Genomic DNA, 25,823 nt, shown 5'->3' with positions numbered 1-25,823 from the left:
CAACAAGACCATACCTTGCAGCATTCCATTAACATGCTGCAGAACATCTTTCCTGGTCATCTGATCTCCAACAGTGGGGACATTTCCTGGCCTCCAAGATCCCCTGACCTTCCAGTATGTGATTTGTTCCTTTGGGGTCATTTGAAATCTCAGATCTTCCAGTGGACCCACCAAACACCATCAAGGAAATGAAGGACCAAATTCAGGAGGAAATTAATTGAAGTTCAGTGCCAGTCTTGATAGATGTGAAGTCTAACTTCTTTAAGACATGAAATGTGTGGTCAGCTACATGACATCATTTCAAGTGATTGTCATCTTGAAGTGCAAGCATTGTAAACTGTTATTTTATTTCTTTTCTAGCACTGGGAATAAATTTTTAGATGTATAGTTCCTTAGAGGTGGAGAGGGGAGAGGAGGGGAAGAAATGAAAAAAAGTCTTAATAGTGTGTGTGACTTTTAACATGTTGACTGCCACATGCATAGTGATGGATGTTTCACCACCAGGCCAAACCAGGCACACAGTGTTAGGGGTGAGGCTCTGCTATGACCTCATGGCAGTCATCATATTAATGGAGATTCCAGTGTCTCAGTGCATACATTTTCTTTCTTAATAAGATAAGCTGTTAGTAGACAAGAAGAAGAAAGAATGAGGGAGGAAGATAAGAAAAAAGTATTAAAGGAACTCGGTATACATTCTTGACAAATGCAGCATAGAGTTGTCAGTGCTTACAGACAAACAGCACTGCATGAAATAACTGCAGAAACTGTTGTGGGACATGATGAAAGTATCCGTTAGGACAGCATGGTGGAATTTGGTGTTAATGGGCTATGGCAGGAGACAACCGACAGAAGTACCTTTGCTAACAGCACGATATAGACTGCAGTGCCTCTCCTAGGCTCATGACCACATTGATTGGACCCTAAATGACTGGAGAACTGTAGGCAGGTCAGATGAGTCCCTGTTTCAGTTGGTAAGAGCTGAAGGTAGGATTCTAGTGTGGTGCAGACCCCATGAAGCCATGGACCCAAGTTATCAACAAGGCACTGTGCAAGCAGTTTGTGACTCCATAATGGTGTGGACTGAGTTTACACAGACTGGACTGGATCCTCTGATCCAGCTGAACCAATGGTTGACGAAATGGTTATGTTCAGCTACTTGCAGGCCATTTGCAACCATTTATGGACTTCATTTCTGTGGATGACAATTGACCATATCACCACACCACAACTGTTCATGATTAGTTTGAAGAGTATTCTACACAATTTGAGCAAATGATTTGGCCACCTGGATCACTTGACATGAATCCCATCAAGCATTTACGGTACAAAATTAAGACATCAGTTTGTGCACAAAATCTTGCACCAGCAACACTTTCAGAATCATGGGTGGCTGTAGAGGCAGCATGGCTCAATATTTCTGCAGGGAACTTCTAATGACTTTCTGAATCCATGCCACATAAAGTTGCTGCACTACGTCAGGCAGAAGGTGGTCTGGCAATATATTAGGGGGTAGCCCATGACTTCTGTCACTTCAGTGTATAAGGCGAACAGAAACTGGAAGTTCTGGAAGGCCATATTTTCATCTAAAATAAACAAAGAAATACGTTATCCTAACATTATCTCTGTAACGAGAATTTGAAATGTGTGAGGAACCAGGTATGAGACCCATTAGAAACATCACAGGTGTTAAAGTCTTAGTCCCATTTTTTTCCCCCGAGTTCTTTCTAGCAGATATAGTCTACCATTTTCATTAACTGTGGTGGTGCACTTTCTCAATTCGGTTGTTAGAAATCAAGGAATATGGTCTTTGCCCTTGAGGTCCACACAGGAAGAAATGGCACGGGGAGTAGTCTGGGAAGAATGTACGTCTTGTGGCAGTTACCTTGAAAAATAAAAACAGGGTAAACATCTCATTCGAAATTGGTTACTCCATTTGTATATTAGCATGGGGTTAATTCATCATGCCTGTGAAAATTTTACTTAACTATTCGTGATGATTACTTCCCACAAGCCCTCATCCCATTCAGTGGCACCCCTAAAAGTCTCATGAAACATCTTATTTATTAGATAATTATTATGTAGATGCATTCTCTGCATGTCATTGAGGTTGATGTTGCAGGAGACGAATGAAATTCAAATTGGTATCCAAATGCCCATCAAATTGAAACAACACTGCCATGCATATTTAAGAACTTACCTGTAGTTATCTGTCAGTAACACTGCAATATTTCCAGCAACATTAAAAATAGCATCAACAGTAAGCTATATCTGGCTCAATTTACTATCTATGCAGTTAGATACTAATGCCAAAGGTCCAAAATGCATTCTTTGAGAGAATGTACTTATGTTCATTGCCCGTGAATTCATTGTCTTATGAAATTGTCCACTATGTGTAACTGGGGAGCATCATTTCAAATTGCATAATGACAAAAAAATTCATTACCTGTAACCTGGGAAATTTTTCACAAATTTTAAAATGTGAAGTTGTTATGTTTGAAATGTACTTCTAGAAACATGAAAAAGTGAAATCAGTTTTGCAATTCTGTTCTTCATATTTAAGGAAAATGTGACGGTCTTAATACGCCATGACTAAATACAAATATAAAAATAAAAAAAAAATTTATGAGGCAAATACATAACTAAGTATTTATTTTTGTTACTGTTGTAGAATACGTGTTAATGATGTCCTTTTTGGTGCCATTTGTCTTTGAAAACATTTTTATTACACAATAAATATGGTCACATTAATCATTTCATATCAAACTCAGCACGTCTTTCTGGTAAATATTTTGATTTATAGAATCTTGAGAATGGCCATTCTTTTGGTTTCTCTTAATATTTGGTAAGGTCCTCGTGCTCCTTTCAAGCAACCACAAGCTGATGTACAAACCCCTTCCTCACTGCCAGTTACAATAGGAACTGCACCAATGAAGTTTGCACAGAAATCTAAATCTCCTATGCTCTTCCAGTCATCCCCAAAATGTTTAGATAGTAAGTAGAAGATTCACATCAGTCATCTTTCCTTTGCCTGTATGGTGAAATCACTGATGGTTCTCCCCCTGCATGTCCAGGGGTAAGAATAGGCCCTAGGTATTCCTGCCTGTCATAAGAGGCGATTAAAAGGAGTTTCCCACGTTTCAGCCTTTATGTGACAGTCCCCTGTAGGGTTTTGAACTCCATTCTTCAAAATTTTCCCGAAGATCAAGCCAATTGGGGAAGGGAGCCTTACATGGTGCATAATGTCCATCGTGCATTGAAATCTTTAGCCCACTTCCTCATTGTCGCATCTCAGTCCCGCTCATTCCCCATCTATTGGGCGAGGACACCTTTCTGGATGTGTTTTCCACCATGCATTGTGCAGTGTCGCTTTCTGTGTCAACGATGACCATGGATTTCTTTGCACCTGATATCCAGCACGGTAGCCAGTCCGTTGTGGTGGGGCCACCATGTACCGTGTTGGTTGTAGCCCCCTGACCACACAGGGATCGCTCTGCTGATGATTGCGCCATTAAATCCCCACGTATGCCAAGGGGTAGATACCGATCCCCCTGCGGCATCGGGACGTCTGGCAATGGCCGTCCTGCCAGGTGGCCTTTGCTGTGGCTAGGTGGCACCTGTGGGTAGTGCTCTTGGTCTGAGTGGGTGGCATCAGGGCGAATGACACAAGATGAAGCGTAGTCCATCATCTCTTGCTGGTGGTGGTAAAATACTAGCAGTCTCTAAGCGATCACAAGTTCAATTCAACACACAGAAGTGCGACGCCAAATCGTTCCCCTTCTTGGCCACACCATGGAAGGAACATCAGGCTAAGGATGGCAGCGAAACTTATTCGCCACGGTACCTTGTATGTTCGAGAGCTGATGGGCAGTCTTTCATGACAATGAAGCCTCAGGTTTTTGTGGAGCATTTGGAGTGGTGGAGGGATTGTCCAAAACGAGATGTGGGTCAGTCTTGATCAAAACAGCATCCTCAGCCCAGTCACCAACATTACTAGCTTGTGACAAGCTGGCGGATGTTTCTGTAACTATCACGCCCCATAAGAGCTTAAATATGGTCCAGGGTATCCTATTTCACAGAGACGTCCTTCTGCAGTCTGGCGATGAGCTGGGCCCCAATTCAGAGTGGTGAGGTGTACATTTCGCTCCTGTAGTCGTTCTGTTGTGGTACTACTGAATTTGCGATATGTTTCTGAAAATAAAGCAAAGATATACTGAATGAGCGAAAAGAACAAACATAAGTAGAATAACATCACTGTAGGTCAAATTAGAAAAGAATTAAGTATGTACTGATTAGTAATATGAATTTTGTGTGTAGAGTACACCACTCCATTGCCAATGAAGCACCTAGGAGTGAAAACTGCTGCATTTGAGCAAATATTAAGCTGTCAAATGGTGAAGCATATAATCAGCTAATCTGGTAACATGTTGCATTCACAATGTAAATGGGCAGCTGCGGACAGTGATGCTAGTGTTTACCAAGAGTCATTTTATAGGTGCATGTTCAAGGCCTTAAGCATTTGTGACGAAGCAAGCTGGGATCTCTTTACTTCGTCGCTTATTTTTCCACCTGTCTCCTTAAATTATTTTTATTTTAATTTTTGCCTAGTTACCTTTACATGTATGAATATAATCTGCATTTCCATAAAAGAGAAATGCTGGCCCTCCGTCTTAAGGAATATAGCACGAGGTCTAATTTTGTGCCTACTTTTGTATATGTAATTAATTTCCTAATTTATTTTGACCATTCCTAGTTAAATTTTTGTTATAGGGTGAAATCAGTAATTGTTTTGTGACAGATTCTATTGTTGACTTATAAACAAATATAAATTCTGTAGTAAATATAAACATTTGGAAGAAAAACTACTCAGATTCTTAAAGTATCTATTTGGCTCTATTCAAAAACATATTAGCAAAGTCAGCCCTTAATTAATTCCAAAATAATTACCAGGTTTGTCAAAAGTATTGTTTGTGTAACTATATTAATTTCATTATTTAAACAAATGATTCGGCCTAATCTTTGTGGTAGAAGGAACTACTAAAAAGAATGAGTTACGAGTTAAATTTTAATTGTAATTTCTGTAACTTAAACAGTGAAAATGTAAAGCTTCAGTGCCTATTATTGTGGGGATATACAAAAAACTGATTTTTGGTGCTGAGACAGTCAGTCCACAGCCGATTTTCAGACAGGAATTATGTATTCGTTAAATTAACAACAATCCATCAACTTAACAGTGGAATATGTGTAACACAAATAAGCCGTGTGTTAGAACAATTAATGACAATGTCTGTCCAATTTATTTGAGAAATAGTGTCACACACATTGTATTATTCTGCAAGAACTGCGTAGTTAGGTTTTTACTGCTCATAGATATTCAATGGCAAACTATTGCAGCAATATGCTGATTTTGCCTGCAACCTATTAATGAGGCTTTTCAACATTAACCCATAGTTAATCCGCCATATAATTGTGTAATATTGGGCAGGTTGTGAACAGTGAAAGTAAAGAACTGTGAATCGCAATTGTGCAACTGTTGGCCACATCATTTACAGTAGTCAGTGTTGAGCTTCCACCCACTATCTTTCAGCTAGTATAACAGTGCAGCACACCGACACAGAGGACTATCAAGGAAGAAATAAAGCAGGCAAACGTCACACATTCTAACAGCTCCTTCACAAGATATACATTTACTAACATGGCTTGACATAAATAAACCATCACAATTTCGAAAGAATAGTGATTCCTTCTACTCATCCACCATGTTCTTTACATCCCACCAAGAAGGTGAACTCACAGGGCTATGGAACAAGTAAACAACCAAACATTGCTTAAGCCCTACATTATATTAACAAGAAACTATCACAATACTGCTTAATAATAGTTCTGTCTCTGCCAGTTAAAAGTGTTCTAATGAATTAGAAAGAAAGCTGCTGTGACTTCAGTTACGTTAGGTAGCTGCAGACTGTCTTAACCGGAACTTAATATTTACTTAATTAATAAAGTATTTTTCAAAGAAAATAGTAACCTAAATCTGTTATTACACAGGATAGTTTACAACATACTACTTGCCATCCATCTAAAGGAGGAATCAAACCCTTGCACTAAGATAAGCAGTGGAAGGAGACATCACTAGGAATGTTTTAAATTGGCTGAGATAACCAATTACTTGCTGTATGTTAGATGGGAGCTTCTCAAATATCTTCACACCATAGGATATAATTCCTAAGTTAGATCTCTGTCTTGTATTGATGGTGCAGATCACAGTTCAGCTTGAACTGATTTTTCACACCCACACTACAGTTCTTTCATGACACCTATATGCCCACTATAATGACTGATTTTTTTTTTTTTTTTTTACCCACCAGACAGCATTCTCAGGTGCAGTATGATGCACAGGATGGGGAGAGCCAACTGTTGCCTTATCATCAGATGGTGCATGTTTGCAGCACTGCTGGAGTGGTGCTGCTGTGGCCAGGCGTGAACTGTACATACTTCTCACTACATTCAGTGTGTACATGTTTTGTTCTCTGGCCATAGCTACATGAGCCACAACAATGCTGGAAATATGCAATAAATATGTCCCATCTGATAATAAATCTCTTGTGAATTCAAAACCAGTCATGGTAAATAGAAACTGAAGAATAAAATCATAGGTGCCTGGTTGCTGGAAACCTTTACACAATTTTAAACCTGAACTGAAATTGCTTCTTCTGGCAACATCTGCCTGAAGAGAGGTATTTAACAAAAACCTTGTGGCATAAGACTACGATTGCTTGGGCTATTAAGAACTAAATGTCAATATTCCTTCACAGTAACATGAGCAGTGACAGAGACCAATATGTTCATTATTGTTACTTTTCAGCCAGTGAGCTAGCTGATAATCTGTAAGTAGCTAGAACGTAGACACAGAAGACACAGAGTGTAAAACCAATGTAACCTACACCATTTTGGTACAAACAGACCAATGATCCTTGGAACACAGCATTATTTCTAGTTAGACACACAAACTATATCTGAAGAGCAAAATCAGTCTATATAAAGGGATCTACTGCTCTAACTATTATAAAAGGTAGATTGGCAAAACAAAATCATGACTCCACCCACCTGTTTTGAACAGTAATGTCATCAACATGGTTTAAACTATTTCAAGCACATACAATACGGTGACCATGACATCACTTATTACAACTGCAAACAAACATAAATAACATTGAAGTATTTAACTCCAACATCAGAATGAAACTGACAGGAGAACTCAATGACGGAGGTGGTTTCGGGCGCGGACAAATATACGACAGTAAGAATAAAGACATTACAGCAAAACAAATAGTTGCCCAAAAATCAAGCACATGAAATCCTCAAAATTTAACACAAAAAAATTACAAAAACAAAATCTATTGGTGTTGTAAATTTCGATACCTCAAATGAGGACTACAATACCAGTAACCCATACACAACTAAAAAACTCAACAATTTTCACCTACATAGCTCCAACAAAGCCCTCGACACCAGGAACCAACATACAACTCTAAAACATGGTGTTGCAAATTTCACTTCACCCATAATCCTCAAGCAAAGGTCTTGATATCGTGAACTTGCACCCAACTCCAAAACCCGATGACACAAATTGACCTATATAGCACCAAAAAACAAAGCCCACTGTACAAAAAGAAACACACTCAAATGCTAAAACCTATTTTCCACACTTTCACTTACTCTACCTAATGCAAAGACCACAGTACATATTCTAATGGTACATCATTAACCATGATATCAACCAATCACAGTCCAACACAATTACCACTCACTGACAAGAAAAATCCCAAAATTTATGAAAAATTGGTCATCACCAATTTCAATATACACAAAGAAACTATAGTCAACGAACTCATACCATACATAGTGTGGTATCAATGTTCGATACCACACTTGTTAGGGGTTGAAGTTATCGACCACAGTCCATATTAGTATCGTTGGACCCGCGAGTTCCAACCAGCGCCGCTCCGTGGCTTGTATCAACTTTCTAGCGAGCTCTCATCCACTCTTGCTCGGGACATCAAGTAGTAAAGCCTTCAGCTGATAGGAAGCAACCTCTAACAAGGCACTTAGTAACATATGGCCCAAACGAGGCCTCAATAGCTATCTGTTTATAATTATATGTATGCAGCCAAGAAGAATCCTGTACAACCAGTTAAGTACAATATATATAATTTTTTTACCAACGACTTTTAATTATTTTAGTCGTTGCAGATCCAGACCATTCAGCCAGCACGTTATCGACGTTACTGACAAACCTGCTGCGATTTATATGTTTCTATTTAGCATTGGCCACCAGTCAACACTGGCGACGACTCGTTCGTCGTCGTCATAACAATTGGCGACAAGGTTAAAGGTACAGATTTTTTGGAAAGTGGAACAGTGACAGCAGCCGATTTATACATGTTTACAGACTATATACCCGGCTGTGCCACCCATCCTCTCCGCATGGTGTGATTGTGAGTGCATGACATTTTTTCCTACTCCCGTTCGTGATTATTTGCTTTCGTTGTGATGGCAAATCCAGAGGCAGAACTGTTACGATTACAGGATCAGCAGCCCAACGCACTACTACACATTGGGACTGCTCGTCCAGGGACAACAACAAGCTGTGCCACAAGTACCAGCTGCACAGGAGCTGACCATACAGCAGGTCACAGCCCCGCCGTTTCGCGCATTTGACTTCTGCGTGGAAAGCTGGCAGGAGTGACACGTACAGTTTTCACACCACCTTGCTGCATATGACATCCAAAGTAAAACACGGCTGCATGTGCTTTTATCTTGTGTTGGCGTGGCATCGTACCACATTCTCGTCAAACTCTTCCCGAGAAGTTCTCCAGATCAGCACAGTTTCGAAGAACTTGTTCAGGAATTAACTGATTATTACAAGGAAAGTGTGAATGTTGTCACTCAGCAGCACAAATTTTTCCACACAAAACGTGCACCTCAGCAGAATTATCGTGAGTGGGTAGCCACTTTGCAAGGCCTCACTCGCAACTGTGGCTTTTCATGTTCTTGTGGCATATCATATTCTGACATCATGGTACAGGACACTATTGTGCAAAACGTGTCAGACACACGCATTAGAAAGCAAATTCTTAAATTATCCAACCCCACTTTAGAACAAGTGTTGGACATTTTGGACAGGCAGGACACTTTGGATTTTGCTGCAAATTCTTTTGAATCGCCTCCCACTGTCTGTCAGGTTAGCAAGCTGGCTGCACGCGCATCACACATACATGATGCTGTACCGGCTCGGTGCACGCCTGCCCAATTCACTTCCAGGGAAAAGACACCTGTTATGCACCGACAGAAGCCGCCTGCTTTGCGCTCATGTCCGCAATGTACTTCAAAGCACTCACACCAGAACTGCCCATCGCACAAGGCCATGTGCCATTTTTGCAACAAGAAGGGACATGTCCAGGCAGTGTGCCTCAAAAGACAAAAATCTAATGCTCCATATTACATTTCCAGACAAAGTGGCTTCCACCGGAACGGTTTCCAAAATGAGCCGTAAGCAATGGAAATAAATGTTGTACATTCGCCTCCAGCACCTGTGACATTGCCCGAGTGTGTGAATTTTCTTTGTGATGCCAGTGCAAGCCGACGTAAGGAGACCCGTCACACACGATCTGCCTGTCAACATAAGCCAGTGCACACTGCTTCTCAATGCCATTTTTCGCTGATGGCAGAACAAACTTTTTGTAGACTTGAACATTCAGAATCATATGATCCCTTTTCAGTTGGACACTGGAGCTTCTGTTACACTCACGAATCATAAAACTTACGAATTGCTTGGTTCACCTCCACTGAGTAACGCAAATGTTACGTTAGCTACCTACAGTGGTCAAAGTATCAGGTTCTAGGACTGGGCAGTTTGCCAGCGACATACCGTGGGCAAACTCAAGTGATTTCTTTTCATGTACTGTGTTCACCCTCAGCTGTAAACATTCCTGATCTTGATTTATTTGATGTATTCTCCTTAATTATGCACGATGACATTCTAGCCATCACTAAACGTGTTCCCACCAACAGTGTTTCCGAACTATGTCAAGAGTTTGCTGATATTTTTTCGCCAGGTTTAGGGTGCGAGACAAATTTTCAGATGCATACTGAATTGAAGGACAATGCACAGCCTCATGCGCTTTCTAGATTAAGTTGCTAAAACACTGCAAGCACTTAAGGAACAAGGAGTGATTGAACCAGTGACAGCATCACTATGGGCTTCACTGTCGGTTATCTTAACAAAACCATCAGGCAAATTGCGACTGTGCATGGATTTTAAAGCCGCCATCAATCCTCAACTTGTTGTTGCAACATTTCCTACGCCACGTCCAGAAGACTTGTTTGACAAATTGTGTCCAGGTAAATATTTTTCCAAGTTAGATTTGCAAGATGCATATCTTCAAATTCCTGTGGATGACGAATCCCACAAGATTCTCGACGTGAAAACGCATTGAGGTCTCTACAAATTTAAGAGGCTTCTGTTTGGATAAGCCTCTGCACCTGCACTATTTCAGCAGTACTTACAGACTCTTTGTGCATTGATTTCTTCAGTGTGTAATTACCTAGATGACATCATAGCTTCTGGTTCTACACAGCATGAACATTTGCATAATTTGAGACAGTTATTTGAAGTGTTACATGAGAATGGACAAACTCAATAAGGACAGGTGTACATTTTTTTTCTGAACAGTTATCCTACTTAGGACACGTAATAAACTCTCAAGGCATCCACCCAAGTCCGGATCATATAAGAGCAATATCAGAGCTACCAACATGCAAGACAGTTAAATAATTACAATCCATCCTTGGAAAGCTCAATTATTATCACAAGTTTTTGCCTCACGCATCATCTCTCGCAACATCATTACATCGACTATGTTGAAAGAACGTTCCATTCAACTGGTCGCTTGATTGTGAATGTGCCCTTCAGCAGCTTAAATCTGCGTTGTTATCTAGTACATAACCTCTTGGCCTCATGGTTGACCCTTCTGATTTTGGGATCGGAGCTGTTCTTGCACACAAAATTGGTTTGCGCGATTGCCTGATTGCATTTACATCAAAGCTACTCTCATCTGCGCAGCGTAACTACTCGCAGATCGAGAAGGAAGCTCTTGCTTTGATTTTTGGAGTTACGAAAACCCACGCCAACACATTACCCAGATAGCCAATAGCTGAAGACTTGCTGTTCGACTCTTCCGAACAGGCTTGTATGTTCACTGGTGTGCAAAATGATGATGTAGAAGAAAGTTTTTCTGCTGACTTTTGTTGTATAACCACAGCAACAGCTAACAACCTAGTATTAAGTGTTGTTTTGTGTTATGTTACTTTTTATAAAATTTGGATCGAAGATCCATTGGTTCGTCTTTTTTTTTTTTTTTGTGCAGACTATTTTTTGTCCAACGTGGTGTCATTTTGCTCTGCACGGAGATCGATCAGTCTCGTGTTATTGTTCCTCGTTCTTTGCAGTCACCTGTGCTACGACTTCTTCACCAAGGTCATTAGAGTATCGTACAGACAAAACAGTTAGCTCGCCGTCACCGTACCTGGTTTGGTATTGTTGCTGACATACCCAAGATTTGTTGTTCTTGTTCTGTGTGTGGAGAAAACCAATCCACACCACCGCAGAAAATTTTCTCTTGGCCTAAGGCAACTTTGCCACAGAATAGCTTACATTTAGATTTCGCTTGTCCTGTTTGGGATGCATGATGGTTAATTCTTTCAGCAGTTTTCCATCTGTTGTTCACATGTCATCAACATCATTTGCTACCATCAAATACTTGTCTTCTATATTTAGCATAGAAGGACTGCCACAAGTCATTGTCACTGACAGTGGACCTCAATTTGTGTCTGCAGGGTTCAAAACCTTTTATGAAGCTAATGGTATTCAGCATTTAACTTCAGCACCATTCTCCCCTCAATCGAACGGAGCCGTTGAAAGATTCGTTCGGACATTTAAGTCGCAAATGTCTAAATTGATTGACTCTCATTCTTGTTAGGATGCTCTTTTGTTGTTTTTGTCTTTGTACCGATCGCAGCCATGCGACGGTGCTTTGCAGGTGAATCACTGCAAGGTCATCCTCACAGAACTCTGCATTTGTTGCATCCCCCACACCGCGTTTCTTTGCCATGGCAGACCCACAAAATCTTGCCTTATGATATTCTCTATTTTCATCATTCCCACGGCAATCGCCGATGGTTGAAAGGGTGCACCCTTCGCTATCTTGGTCGTGCTATGTTTGTCATATCAGGTCCATCTGGTGAGGTGTCCAGGTATTAGAAGCAGATGCGTCTCTTTAGCCGTGGTGTCTCTGCCACTTGCCCTATGTTTCCAGTGTCGGCGCCGTCGGGGGTGCCCTCGAAGGGCCCTCTTTCTTGCTCTCCTCACCCCTGGGTGCCAGCACCCGTTGCTTCGCCTTTGCCGCGCGATGACGTGCCAGCGCGCATACCATGTCTCACAGGGGAGTCGCCCGCAGTGCCAGCAACGCTGCGGTGACCAGATGACCATATGGACCAGGTGCCTTCAACTGTGATAGGGCACAGTGAAATTCAGGTTACAACGCCATCCAACGCCACAGAACAGTCTGCACTTCCTGATTTCCAGTCTTTGATGCCGGTCAGGTGCCCCGACCCGATGGAGGTCGACCCTTTGGTTGCTCCCATAGTTGTAGAAGCGCAAATGCCTCATGTTGACGTGCACCCTGGAGTAGATTTCCAGGCATTTCCTGTCTCCCATTGGTCGGAATGGCAGGGTGTAGGTGGGCATGCCCCGCCTGCAGTCAGGCTCCCCACCTCCTCGACTACATCAGCATGGCGTCCCCCACGTGGCAGCCATAAACCACATTCAACGGCCATTCGCAGATTTGCGAGGGAGGAATGTGGTATCAACGTATGATACCACAATTGTCAGGGGTTGAAGTTATCGATTGCTGTCCGTATTAGTATCTTTGTACCCATGAGTCATAACCAGCGCTGCTCTGCAGCTTGTATCAAGTTTCTAGCGAGCTCTCGTCCACTCTTGCTCGGAACATCAAGTAGTAAAGTAGCATAACCTTCAGCTGATAGGAAGCAACCTCTAACAAGGCGCTTAGTAACGTATGGCCTAAGTGAGGCCTCAATAGCTATCTGTTTATAATTATATGTATGAAGCCAAGAAGAATCCTGAACAACCAGTTAAGTACAATATATATAATTTTTTCCAACGACTTCTAATTATTTTAGTCGTTGCAGATCCAGACCATGCAGCCAGCACCTTATTGACATTACTGACAAACCTGCTGTGATTTATATGTTTCTATTTAGCACTGGTCACCAGCCAACACTGGCGACGACTCATTCATCGCCATCATAAAACATATAATAAAAACAAAAATATCTCCCACTGCAACAAGTAATGACCTACTCATAAATATCTCTATCTTATTCACAACTGATGAAGAAAGAAAAAATTAATATTAAATCTCTGACCATAAGAAACACATGCCACTAATATTTCCGAACATAAAAATGAATCCATCAGGTACAATGTGAAAATTCAAACTATCTCAGCAGAAAACCAGCAGAAATTCTTCCAATAGCAACCTGAAACATTCAATTCATGTCAAACAACTCACTAACATACATCTAGCACAAGAGAGCGCCCCCAAATACTACAGCACACCATCTACAAACACAGACAGACTCAGAAAAATCAAATCTCACCATGACATTAACACCACATCACAGGTACGTCACAGGTCTAAGCAGATGGGTGTAGCGTAAGCACCTGACCTTGAGCAAATAACATGACAGTAGCTTCAGATAGTAAATGTGAAGCGGAAAGCAAAAAGGTACCTCTTGTCGGAAGAGTAAAATTTTCAGTACAAGCAAAAACCTATCTGGTATTTCTTTATTACAAGACATTCCGAAGTTTAATGAAGCCTTAGGTAACAATGATAATGTTATTATTGAAATAGAACGAAAAGTTAATAGTGATCAAGTTGTAGATGAGAACGATGGTGCTGAAGACTTTGACCTGATGGCTGCATAAATTTAATTGACTCTTTTGATGCTGACAGAGATCATGCTCTCGTTTCAGAGTTTTTAAAAGCAGGTTGCGGGTGCAAAGAAGAATGTTGCAATTACTGTTCAGTTGATGGCTATTTGGAAATACGTCATGAATGTGCTGAGATTGATCAGTATGAGAACAATGTCAACACATTAGATCAAGTAATTTTAGGCCAATTGCGGTGTGTAACTTCAGATTCTTCTTTGACAGCTCGTAAACATAAAGTACAAACTGAGAGGAAACAACCAGAAGTAAATACTAAGTAAAAGGTCGGCATGTTAGTAAAAACACTTACATGTTTTCCAACAATATTAAAATTAAAAGACTAAAGCGCTCTAACAAAAATGTAAAATGATACAGGATTGACTGTCAAAGCTCATGGTAATGCAAGAAAACTTCCTAGGAATGTGACTTCTTTTTCTGATTCAGAGTTTGTTGTAAAGTTTTACACAACTACGCAGAACAACATGCCATAATTTTACCAGGCAGAAGTAGCACTCAATTTAATGCAAATTTCAAACTTCTACCTTCAAGTGCTAATAAAGCCAAAATTTTTGAAACTTACATGGCTTCCTTTACAAATGATATGCCCGTAAAACCAGTATCAAGTAAAGTTTTCTGTAATATTTGGAAAGAGATATGCCCAAAAATAGTTGTCATGAAGCCCAAATCAGATCTTTGTGCATTTTGCCAATGGCATTTCACTCCAGGAACTGCAATGGCATCAGTGCCTGAAGAAACTAAAATGGAAACTATTGAAAAAATGAGGTCCCATCTACAACTTGTTGCAAAAGAAAGAGTTTTATAAGGGAACTATCAAAAAGACTAAGGAAAATTTTGAAGATGGTGATAGAAGTTGTGTACACTACGGTTTTGACATGGCCCAGCAGGTTTACATACCCAGTAACCCGGTGCAGCCTGGACCTATTTAGTTCTTGGTTCCATTCAGAATAGGAATATTTGGGGTTATGTGTGAGACTGTGAACAAACAAGTAAACTATCTACTCCCAGAAAGTGTAGGAACAACAAAGGGATCCAATGTTGTTGCCAGTCTTTTCCACAACTACTCGAAAAACTACAGTCATGGAGAAGACAATGTTCATTCATGCTGACAATTGTGTAGGTCAGAACAAGAACATCATCTTATTACGATATCTTGCTCGGAAAATCAGTAATAACAAAAATAAGAGAACTGTTTTGTCATTCATGCCAGTAGGTCACACAAAATTTGCATGTGACTGGGCATCTGGACTTTTAAAGAAATGATTTAGGGTCACCTATATCTCTTCCGTAAAAGAGTTCACCGACTGCATTGAGAAATCTACATCTACAACACATGTTAACTCAACTGTTGCTGTTGGAAATGAAATAGGTGAAGTTGCTGTGAATACATATGACTGGCTAAATTTCTTGAAGGATAGTAATGCTAACAAAGTACCTAACATAACTAAATACAACCACTTTGAGTTCAACATTAGCTCCAAAGCTAGAGTACATTGCAAATTGGACATTGATGGAAATGAATTTGTGTATTGCATCTTCCCCAATGACAATGAACCCACTGGGTTTCCTGCTGCAGTAATTCCTCCAGGCATGACAAGACAACGAAAACAGTACCCTTTTAAAAACATCAGGACCTATTGCAAAGAGAACTACAAAGACATTATGTGTCTTGAAGTAGGCTCAGAATGTGAACCAGAAACTCAAGTCAGCGACAGTAAAGATCCTGATGAAGAACCTGAACAAACAAATATTCCTGTAAAAAAAAGAAGAGGTGAAAATGCTCTTGTTAAAGTGCCTTTAACCCCATTCAGCCTTTTTTTTATGGACAGAAAATCAAGTCGTTTGGCAACTACAAAATATGGGACCTCAGTAATCTATTTTGGAGGATTTGTGACTTCCAATTTCTTGTGGTTCTAGTGCCATTAATTGCTCCAGGATCAAAATTTGATCCAAAAGATGCAATAACATAGTGTAAAAATATAAATATTATGCCAAAAAAATAAGCACGGGGCTTGCTATATATTTCTCAACAAGGGGCCAATTTATTTGGTTTCAAATGTATTTACACTCTGATGTGATATAGGTCTCAGGGAGTAATCACTTATTGTGAAGTGTTAATTTAAAAAACTCCAAACCACTTGACAAAGGACAGTTTAAGTGTAATATATATGCAGAATTTGTTTCTTACATATGTAAAGTCAAGCAATGATAATACAGTGAAACTTTGAAAGCCCATATCTCAAAACACCTCTTTTATGTCAAATATTCAACCTGCCATAACTTCCTCAAATTTAGAGATAGAAATAAAATTTTTTTACAAGTTGTTCAGAATGCAATGCTGAATGTAAAAACTACAAAAACTCAAATTCCTAAATTTTCGACAAGAGGCCCCTTTTCACTTTCCGCCTCACAAATATTGATAAGGCAATGACTCCCAATTGGCAAGGAAACAGGACTAAATTATCTAGAAAGAAGCTTAATTACTGCTGGAACATTTGTTCAGTGTGTGCATCTTTTTGGTACAACCCAAAAAACGTCAGCACTGCCTGCTTTGCACTTAGAAATCTTTCTCAATGTACTGGCCCACAAACAAGACTGACAGCACAATTTTATTCAATCTGTACTACAGCATATTCTTTTTAATCAGCGCAGCTAAGATTTAAAAATTGTCTATTCTAACACTGAAATTCATATACTTCACCCTAAACCATTTACTCCCCACTGGTACTTAAGATTAATAATAAACAGCGAATTTTGAAGACGCTGATTTTCTGAATATAAGCAGAGACATTCGCATAAACCCTTACCTGCTACTTCAGTATCTTGTTTTGCAAATGCAAATTTCTCACAGTATCTACTGTTTAGCTGCTTGTCACCTTCTGCTTTTAGCAAGTTTCATCGTTAAACGCTTCAGTGACTGAAAATAAAGTTCAAGAACTTCACTACTTAACAACTAAAAATGTTTAAATGAGAGTTAACTTTCAAGAAGCCTTCCATCAACCATATAAACAGTACTAAGTTGCATACAACATACCTTTGTACTCTTTAATATACACTTACAACTATGAAACTAAATCTGCTGTTTATAAAGTTCTCAGTACAACGCTGTACTTGCAGCTTGAGCACATACGACACAGTATTAGATAAATCCTCTACATTTATATTCTACGGGAAAATACGATATGCTAACCACAATCATTTTAACTGATCAACTCACTTGCCTCCCAGAATGTCAATGTAAATTACGTTTCCTATTCTCTCTCCAACAATTTTGCAACCCATTTTGCGTTCTGCTTTTCGTTTCTTATAAATCAAAACAGCACGAAGCCTATGGCTGAGTTATCACTACAGTTCCACGAAGCACCTATCTTGACCAAAACAATAATAAACACAGATGTTCCCGCTCGCCAAAAATTTCGTCTTCAAAGTTAATACTCACAACGCCATCAAATGGGATGTGGTAACATCTGAGAACTATATCTCGTCCCCTTGTTTCGCTGTCATTAAAGTCTTGTGCGATTCACCGCCAAACACTGTACTTGCATCGCTTTATTACATATTTACAAATATTGCAAAACAAAGTAAATTGACTAATTCAACGAAAGCTAGGTCCATGGAAATACAACTGTAATAAATTTCTTTGTAATGGTTCGACACTCGTTAACTATCGATAGTTGTGAGCGGCAATCTTGTAGCCTATAAATAGCGAGTCTTCGGCGCTGCAATTCATAGAGAAAATTGAAGTCCAGAAAACTTTAAAGCATTAGCACTTGTCGTAAATTTGTTTGTCGTGTGAACGTAGAAATTGAAATGTTGGTGTGGGAAACCACTTTAACTCCGCCTGCAGTTACTGTTGGAGTGAATTAAGTAGCTCTGCAGTTGCTGTTGCCGGTCCCAAGCCCGGAGAAAGGAGGAGGGTTGGCGAAGCGCAGAAGCCGTAAAAGAATCGACATAAAATAGTTGGAGAGATCCTGTAGAGCTTAATATCTTAGTCGTAATGACGACGACGGTAATAATAATATTGATTAACCCACACAATTTCAACGAGCGTAACAAGCAGGAATGTTGGAGCTTCCCAAGTCTCTTCATCCGAAATGCAAATACTTCTGAGCTTAACCGTTTCTATTAAATAAAATTTTTCTTGGTTATCGCTATTCTTATAACAGCAAAATATAACAGTTTAAATGGATAACTTGCACGCCCTCCGCGCTTGTGCCAATTCCTGCTATTATCTGTCAGTGTAATAGCGCCAAAAGGCTTGTCAGTACGAAAGGATAACGTGTTCAGCTTCGAAGTCTAGACAAAGTTATTGTAGTAGTGGACACAAGGAATAGGATATTCTAACCACTGCTTGTCAGTATATTTAGTCCTTAATGAAATTTGTTGAAAATAATGTGCCCATTTACAACCAATAGCTCAATATATAGCATCGATACTAGTGATAAGAACAATCTATATAAAAACCTAACATCACGTACCTTGGTCCAAAAAGGCGCCCAACATTCAGGAACACACAGATTCAGATAACTGCCAGCAACCATTAAAAACTTTGCTTCAGATAAATTACAGATTAAACAGAGGCTGAAAGACTTTTTGTTAGGAAACTCATCTACTCTTCAGACGAATATCCTAACAGGGACAGTTAGACCAGCTAATGTAAAAATTTCTGTTTTGACAGCACTTGGTCACAACAGTTAAGATTAGGTATGATGATAAATTTATCAAATACTTATAACTATGTTTCATTCTGATAGTGTATTAATTCTGTAAATATTAGCAGTTCCAATTTATTGTAATATGTTCACATATTGTGACAATCTCCTGACAAATGATTGGGGAAGTGAGTGTTGTATTCATGTGTTCTATATTTTTTATTTTATACTTTCTGACATGTTCCATGCCCATGAGAGTCATGTCATTTTTGGGTCTGTGGAACAAAAACTTAATCTAATCTAGAAAGAAAGTTTCATCTCATCAAAACAGTCAATAGAAATTGTGAATTAAATTTCATTATGGGGCTTTAAATTTCTAGTAATGGAATAATAATATATTTGGGTAAAGTTCACAGTCATATAGATTACCACATAGTCCAGTACGAGTATGTATTTAGAATATGATTTATAACCTCTTTGTAATGTTTAGTTGTCTCAGCTACATTTTCTGACATGATAGAGAAAGAATTCAAAGTATGACTAGTAGTAAATCTGGCAAAAATTACAGTGATCCCTTAGACTGCCCTCATCTGAAGAAAAGTTGAATTTCTAATTTATAATTGAGCTTACTGTTGATCTGCTAATGTTATGACCAACCTTACCTTCCACTTGCTGAAACATGCACTGATTACCCCGAAAGTAACATTGTTATTAACTTTACTAGTAGAGAATTAAAATTCTCTCTCTCTCTCTCTCTCTCTCTCTCTCTCTCTCTCTCTCTCTCTCTCTCTCTCTCGCTCTCTCTCTCTTATCATCTGGGGGAGTACATCCTATGGGTTTAGATTGTAGACAATGTCTAGCATACGCGCAGTTTAAAAGTGCTGTATATTAAACCATAGATGTTCAAACTGAGTGTCTGAATTCAAGTCTTCATGTGACCTGAAAGAAATGATAAATAATTGTACAACATGTTTTGAGTCACTTGTTCAGGATAATGACAATTCTGTGTGCCTCTTGCTTGTAATGACTTGTTTATGTGTAGATGTCGATGCATTAAGGTTGATTACATGCATGTGTTGGCCACAAGTAGCTGAGTGGTCAGCGCGACGGACTGTCAATCCTAAGGGCCCGGGTTCAATTCCCGGCTGGGTCGAAGATTTTCTCCGCTCAGGAATTGGGTGTTGTGTAGTCCTAGTCATCATCATTTCATCCCCATCGACGCGCAAGTCGCCAAAGTGGTGGGCAAATCAAAAGACTTGCACCAGGCGAGCGGTCTCTCCGACCAGAGGCCCTCGTCACACGCCATATATACGAGGTGTAAGGCATTCAGGCTGATACATGCAAGTGAAGAGAGTTGTAAGTGGGCCTACAGTTAAAGATATGTTTAGTTGTGTACATATTTGTTGTATCAAAGAAAATATCTTACTTGTGAATTCACTATGGTACTGCAAAACATTTAACTGCAGCTGCCAGGTAAATAAACAAACTTAAAAATTTTTGCAGGGCAAATCATCCTGTGGAGCAGATACAGAGTAGAGCTAGTTATACATGCGAAACAATAATCTTGTGTTTTTTGCCTTGTTTGTGCAGACAGGGACAGGTAGGGCCAAAAAGGAAGAGGAACAGATAGCTCTAAAAATATATGAGACTTTGGTGACAAATGCATGTAATGTTGCAAACCTCTTAAACAAGTACTTTGTTTCTATTACTGACTGCTTGGGCTTTTCAGGTTCAGTAAACAGTGCAGTGGAGTATCTGAGACCAGTCTTTACAAATAACTGCAGTAAAATGGAATGACACATCTCCCAAAGAAGTAGCATTCATTATAAAATCCTTAACATCTAAGTATTCTAGTGGTTATGGTAAATTATATCAACAAAGTTAATCAAAGAGTGCTCATGCAAGGTGAATTCTGTCTGAAGCTATTTGTGTAATCAATCTCTTATCAGCAGAACATTTGCAGACTGGCTAAAATATGCCGAAGTTAAGCCTCTTTACAAGAAGGGGAATAAAGAGATTCCATCAAACTATCACCTAATTTCACTTTCGCCAACTTTTCCAAAAATATTTGAAAAGGTTGTATTCAAGTGTCTCCTTAAGTATATGACTGCAAATAATATATTGTCCTAGTCATAGTTTGGGTTTCTAAAAACTTTCTGATAGAAAGAAAGCAATTTACGTGCATAGTGAGAATGTACTTAATGAACTAGATAACAAATTAGAGGTTAGTGGCATTTTCTGTGACCTCTCAAAAGCCTTTTACTGTGTGAATCACAGCATTCTCTTAAGTAAATTAGAATATTATGGTGTCAACAGTAGTGCTGCGAAATGGTTTGAGTCTTATTTAACTAACAGGAAACAAAGGGTGTCATTGTGAAATACCCAAGCATTAAGCAGTCAGTCTTCATCTGACTGGGAATTAATTACGTGTAGTGTTCCTGGAGGTTCCATCTTGGGTCTGTTGCTTTTTCTTGTGTGCATTAATGACTCCTTGCCCATTACATTGCCTGATGCTAAGTTTGTTTTGTTGCAGATGGTACAGACATTGCAATAAGTAGGAAGTCAAGTACAGATTTAGAAATGGCTGCTAATCAAGTTTTCACTGACATTAATAAATGATTTAAAACTAATTCACTGACATTAAACTTTGTAAAGACACACCAGAACCTGTAAGAGATTTCCTTCTAGCATGTGTATAGCACATGAAGACTTGCAGATCAAAGAGGTTGACAGTGTTAAATTTCTGGGATTATAACTCGATAATAAATTCAGTTGGGATGGGATTTGCAGTCAGAATTATGTCAGGTGTAGTAAATATAATAAGAACTTGCATACTTTTCTTATTTTCTTTCTGTAATGTCATATGGGATCATATTCTGGAGTAACTGACGAAGCCGAGCAAAAGTTTTTAGCAAGCAAAAGCATATAACAAGACTCATTTGTTGTGTAAATTCAAGAAAATCATGTAGAAACCTGTTCAAGGAACTTTGTATCCTAACCATTGCTTCTCAGTATATTTATTCTTAATGTAATTTGTTGCAAGTAATATATCTCCATTTCCAACCAATTGCTCAATACATAATATCAGTACTAGGAATAAGAACAATCCACATAAAAACCTAAAATCACTTACCTTGGATCAGAAAGGGGTCCAATATCCAGGAACACACATTTTCAATAAATCACCAGCAACCATTAAAAACTTGGCTTCAGATAAAGCACAGTTTAAACAGAGTTTGAAAGACTTTCTGGTAGGCAACTCCTTCTACTCTACAAATAATTATCTTAACAGCGACTGTTAGACCATCTTAAGGAAAAATTTTAGTTTGCACCAATAGGTCACAACTGACAAGATTAGGTATTTTATGAATGATAAATTTATTAAAAGTGCATAGCTGTGTTTCATCCTGACAGAGTATTAATTCTGTAAATATTAGGTGTTCTAGTTTGCTGAAATGCATTTACCTATTTTGACAGTCTGCTGATAATTGATCAGGGTAGTGATTATTATATTCAGATGTTTTATGTTTTTTTTATGTTACACTTTCTGACTTGTTTCACACCCGTGAGAATCATCTCATTTTTGGGTCTCTGGCACAAAAACTAAATCTAATGTAATCTAATTCCATTTCATTATAGTCACAGAACTTGTAGGTAGTAGTCCTAGTGCTGTGTTGACATTGCCAAGTCTTGTAAACATTCTCTAGTCCATGTAGTAATTTTGCCACAAGTGTCATATCAGAGCAGACTTTATCACTTATTCTACATTATTTGCCCACAAAATTGAAATACTGAATGGGGATAAGGTATTCATTTATTTTTATCTACACCAAATCATTCACATGCAGTCAATGGTTCCGTGAATAATTTTGATAACTACTTTTACATTGGGAATTGACAAAATGCGGTTGTGGGAGTGATGTAATCAACTAATTGATATGTGACAAGTGCAGTGTCTCTCTAATTTCTCATGTTCTTTGATGCTTCCTGTTCTGATTTGTTTGCTAATGTGTACACATGTGTCTTTTGTATCTGTGCACAATAAAGTGTGGTTTACACTGAGGTGAAAAACAGTCATAGAATAGCAATGTGCACATGGTGGTAATATCATGTATACAGTGTATAAAAGGACAATGCATTAGCAGACCAGTCATTTGTATTTGAGTGATTCATGTGAAATGTTTCCAACCTAATTACAGCCATATGAGGCGAATATACAGACTTTGAACATGGAATGGTAGTTGCTGCTAGATGTGCGGGACTTTCCACTTCAAAAATCATTAGGGAATTCAGTATTCTGAGATCCGCAGTGTCAAGAGTGTTTTGACAGTAGCAAATTTCAAGCACAGTGCAAGCTATTGGTGGCTCCATAATTGTGTGGGCTGTGTTACATAGAATGGACTTGCTCCTCTGGTCCAACTGGACCAATCATTGAATGGAAATGTTTATGTTCAGCTACTTGGAGACCATTTGCAGCTATTCATGTTTGAAACAATGGTGGAATTTTTATAGATGACAGTGTACCTGGTCACCGGGCCACAATTGTTCGCACTCGGTTTGAATAACTTTCTGAACAATTCAAGTGTATGATTTAGGCACCAGGATCACCCAACGTGAATCCTTTCATACATTTATGGGACATAATTGAGATGTCAGTTCATGCACAAACTTGTGTACCAGGAACATTCACACTTACAGAGACAGCATAGGACGATATTTCTGCAGGGGTCTTCCAACAATGTGTTGAGTCCATGCCACGTCATGTTGCTACACTACTCCGGGTAAAAGCACGTCCAACATCATATCAGGAGGCAACCCATAACTTTTGACACCTCAGTGTATTACACTGTTAGTCCGTGAATGTATTTTATTTGTAGGAGATAGTGTTCTTCCATAATTTGTGAACCCAAAGAAGCAATTCTGCTCTCGTGGATAGGTTATCTGCTGCAGTTGGCATAGATAAGTACCATCAGGCATACCACACGTAACCTTCTACATTCCATCAGTGGTACCGTCCAGGTCATTAAAAATGAGATACAGATTCTACATTGCCCGCCTTCCGTTTTTCAACCACTAGACTCCGTGCCACACACCGATCCACTTTGGAACATCATGGTTTCAAACACACTGGTCATGAAATTGGACACAGTGATATAATCACATAACATTGCTTCACACATAATTACAGCACTGTCGTAAGAGATCAAATTCCGAGTGAACATATTTCTAGTCATTTCGCGTTCACTGGTACCACATGTGAGATCAACAGAAATATCCACTCGTCAGCTTTCGCAGTCCTCCCACACTGTATTTGCAAATTCAGGCCCCACTGTTTGCAACTAATCGATTGAAAACTTAGTTGCAGTAAATGGAGAGCATTTTCAAGTAACAGCAAATTAGTGACTCTTTTAAATAGTTCACTTTGGTGACCAGTAATCTTGATCAACATGTTACTTCAGTAGTGTTGGACATTATATTATGATGCTTCCTGCACCAAGCCTACAATGCCCTCATGATGGTGCTTATTTCACATTGCACAAAATCAATGGGTCAAAGGCTCACACAAGTCCTGTACCATGAGAGGCATTATGACATGATTCTGTCTGAATTCTGGAGACATCTGCATGGAATGATTATCAGTTTGGATGCTTTACTGTTACACATTTGTCAACAACAATTGCTACCAAAATGAGGTTAATTTTAATTGCTCAGGAAGGGCAACCATTATATTAGTTACCAATAAAGCACACACCTTGCCCAAAACATATGTCACAGCGGCCACCGTGATAATTTCCATTCACTCTGAAGGAAGAGTGACCAGCCCAACATGCTGCTGCCTTGCTACCATGCCACATCTGTGTGAAAGTCACAGAGTGTTCTCGAGGACCTGTGAACTCCCCATGCCACTGTCAAGCGGCTAACTAAGCAGTCGTAAATGTTGTAACTATTGATCATGACAGCTGAGCACAAACGAGCCCCTTGCACATGCCCACAGTGGATTCATAGCCATGAGACCACTCAGACAAATGTTTACTGTTCCACAGACATTTTGGTCAACTGGCAATGAAGTGCAAGAAATTATGTTTGCACCTCAATGCCAAGAGATGATTTGGCTCAGGTGCAACAGTTTGACACCCGTTAACAGCACCTACTGTTTTAGAACAGTTAGCACCCTATGTCAAAAAGACAGTATAGGACTGCTCAGCCTAACGCTTCTATCGGCATGCCTCCAAAGCTGCTGACTACCGAGTGACTACAAGGCACTACATCACAAAGGCTAATCAATACCAACCACTATTTAGGGCTAGTGTTATTAATCAAATGGGATCAGAGATCAGCACACTGCCACACTAAGGCCAATTTAATGGCAGTTAACAAGTCCGTCATATGTGCATATGGTCACAATACGTTTGAGGCTGACAATTGCCTCTTTGAGAACTGCAAGTGGACTTACAAATTAACCAACATTGCTCAACCTATTTCAGGTGCTGATTTCCTCACACAGGCTGCACTGACCACCAATTTACTAAATGAATGACTGATACACTCTGTCAACAGTCATACTATTCTTGCAGGAAAGGCTCATTCATCAAAGTACACAATGTGCAATGTTTATAATTTAAGTGCTAACACCTCAAATGACCATCAACATTACTGGGAGTCTTACTGCTGCAACTTGAAATTACATCTTCATACCATGAAACAAGATTATGTAACAATCAGGTGTGAAATAATCAAGTTGCATGAGGACAATGTGGTGTTGAATGATACCCTATTGGAAACAGAAGGCAAACTCCAAGTGGCCCACAAAACATAAGAACAACATAGGACACCCCCGCATTGCATCTGTGCTTTGCACACAACTGCGTCCACGGAGTAACTGCGGCCCGTAAAATCACAGGGCATGGGCACACATACTACGGTTCACCATATCTCTACCAGACCTGGTCTGCAATATCATCGTAAGTCCATTGGATTGCTTGGAAATGACTACCACCGATTTCCAGTGGCTACACAATGTTACCAGGGGAAGGAACACCTCACACCCCTCCCCCTCTGTCTGCTACCAATGGCACTCCTACCAA

At 39.5% G+C, this 25,823-nt stretch overlaps 1 long non-coding RNA gene across 1 annotated transcript; it reads right to left on the bottom strand.

Moving 5' to 3' along the window:
• Positions 1-2,660: 2,660 nt before the first annotated feature.
• On the bottom strand, positions 2,661-17,445 carry LOC126470985 (uncharacterized). The gene is made up of 3 exons (XR_007586286.1): positions 17,304-17,445; positions 16,894-17,003; positions 2,661-4,188 (listed from the first exon to the last, which is right to left on the bottom strand). It is a non-coding gene; the product is annotated as an uncharacterized LOC126470985 (long non-coding RNA).
• Positions 17,446-25,823: the final 8,378 nt, after the last annotated feature.

This window comes from Schistocerca serialis, chromosome 3 (assembly GCF_023864345.2).
Source record: "Schistocerca serialis cubense isolate TAMUIC-IGC-003099 chromosome 3, iqSchSeri2.2, whole genome shotgun sequence".
Lineage (NCBI taxonomy): Eukaryota > Metazoa > Arthropoda > Insecta > Orthoptera > Acrididae > Schistocerca > Schistocerca serialis.
This window is presented reverse-complemented; position numbering and strand designations above follow the sequence as displayed.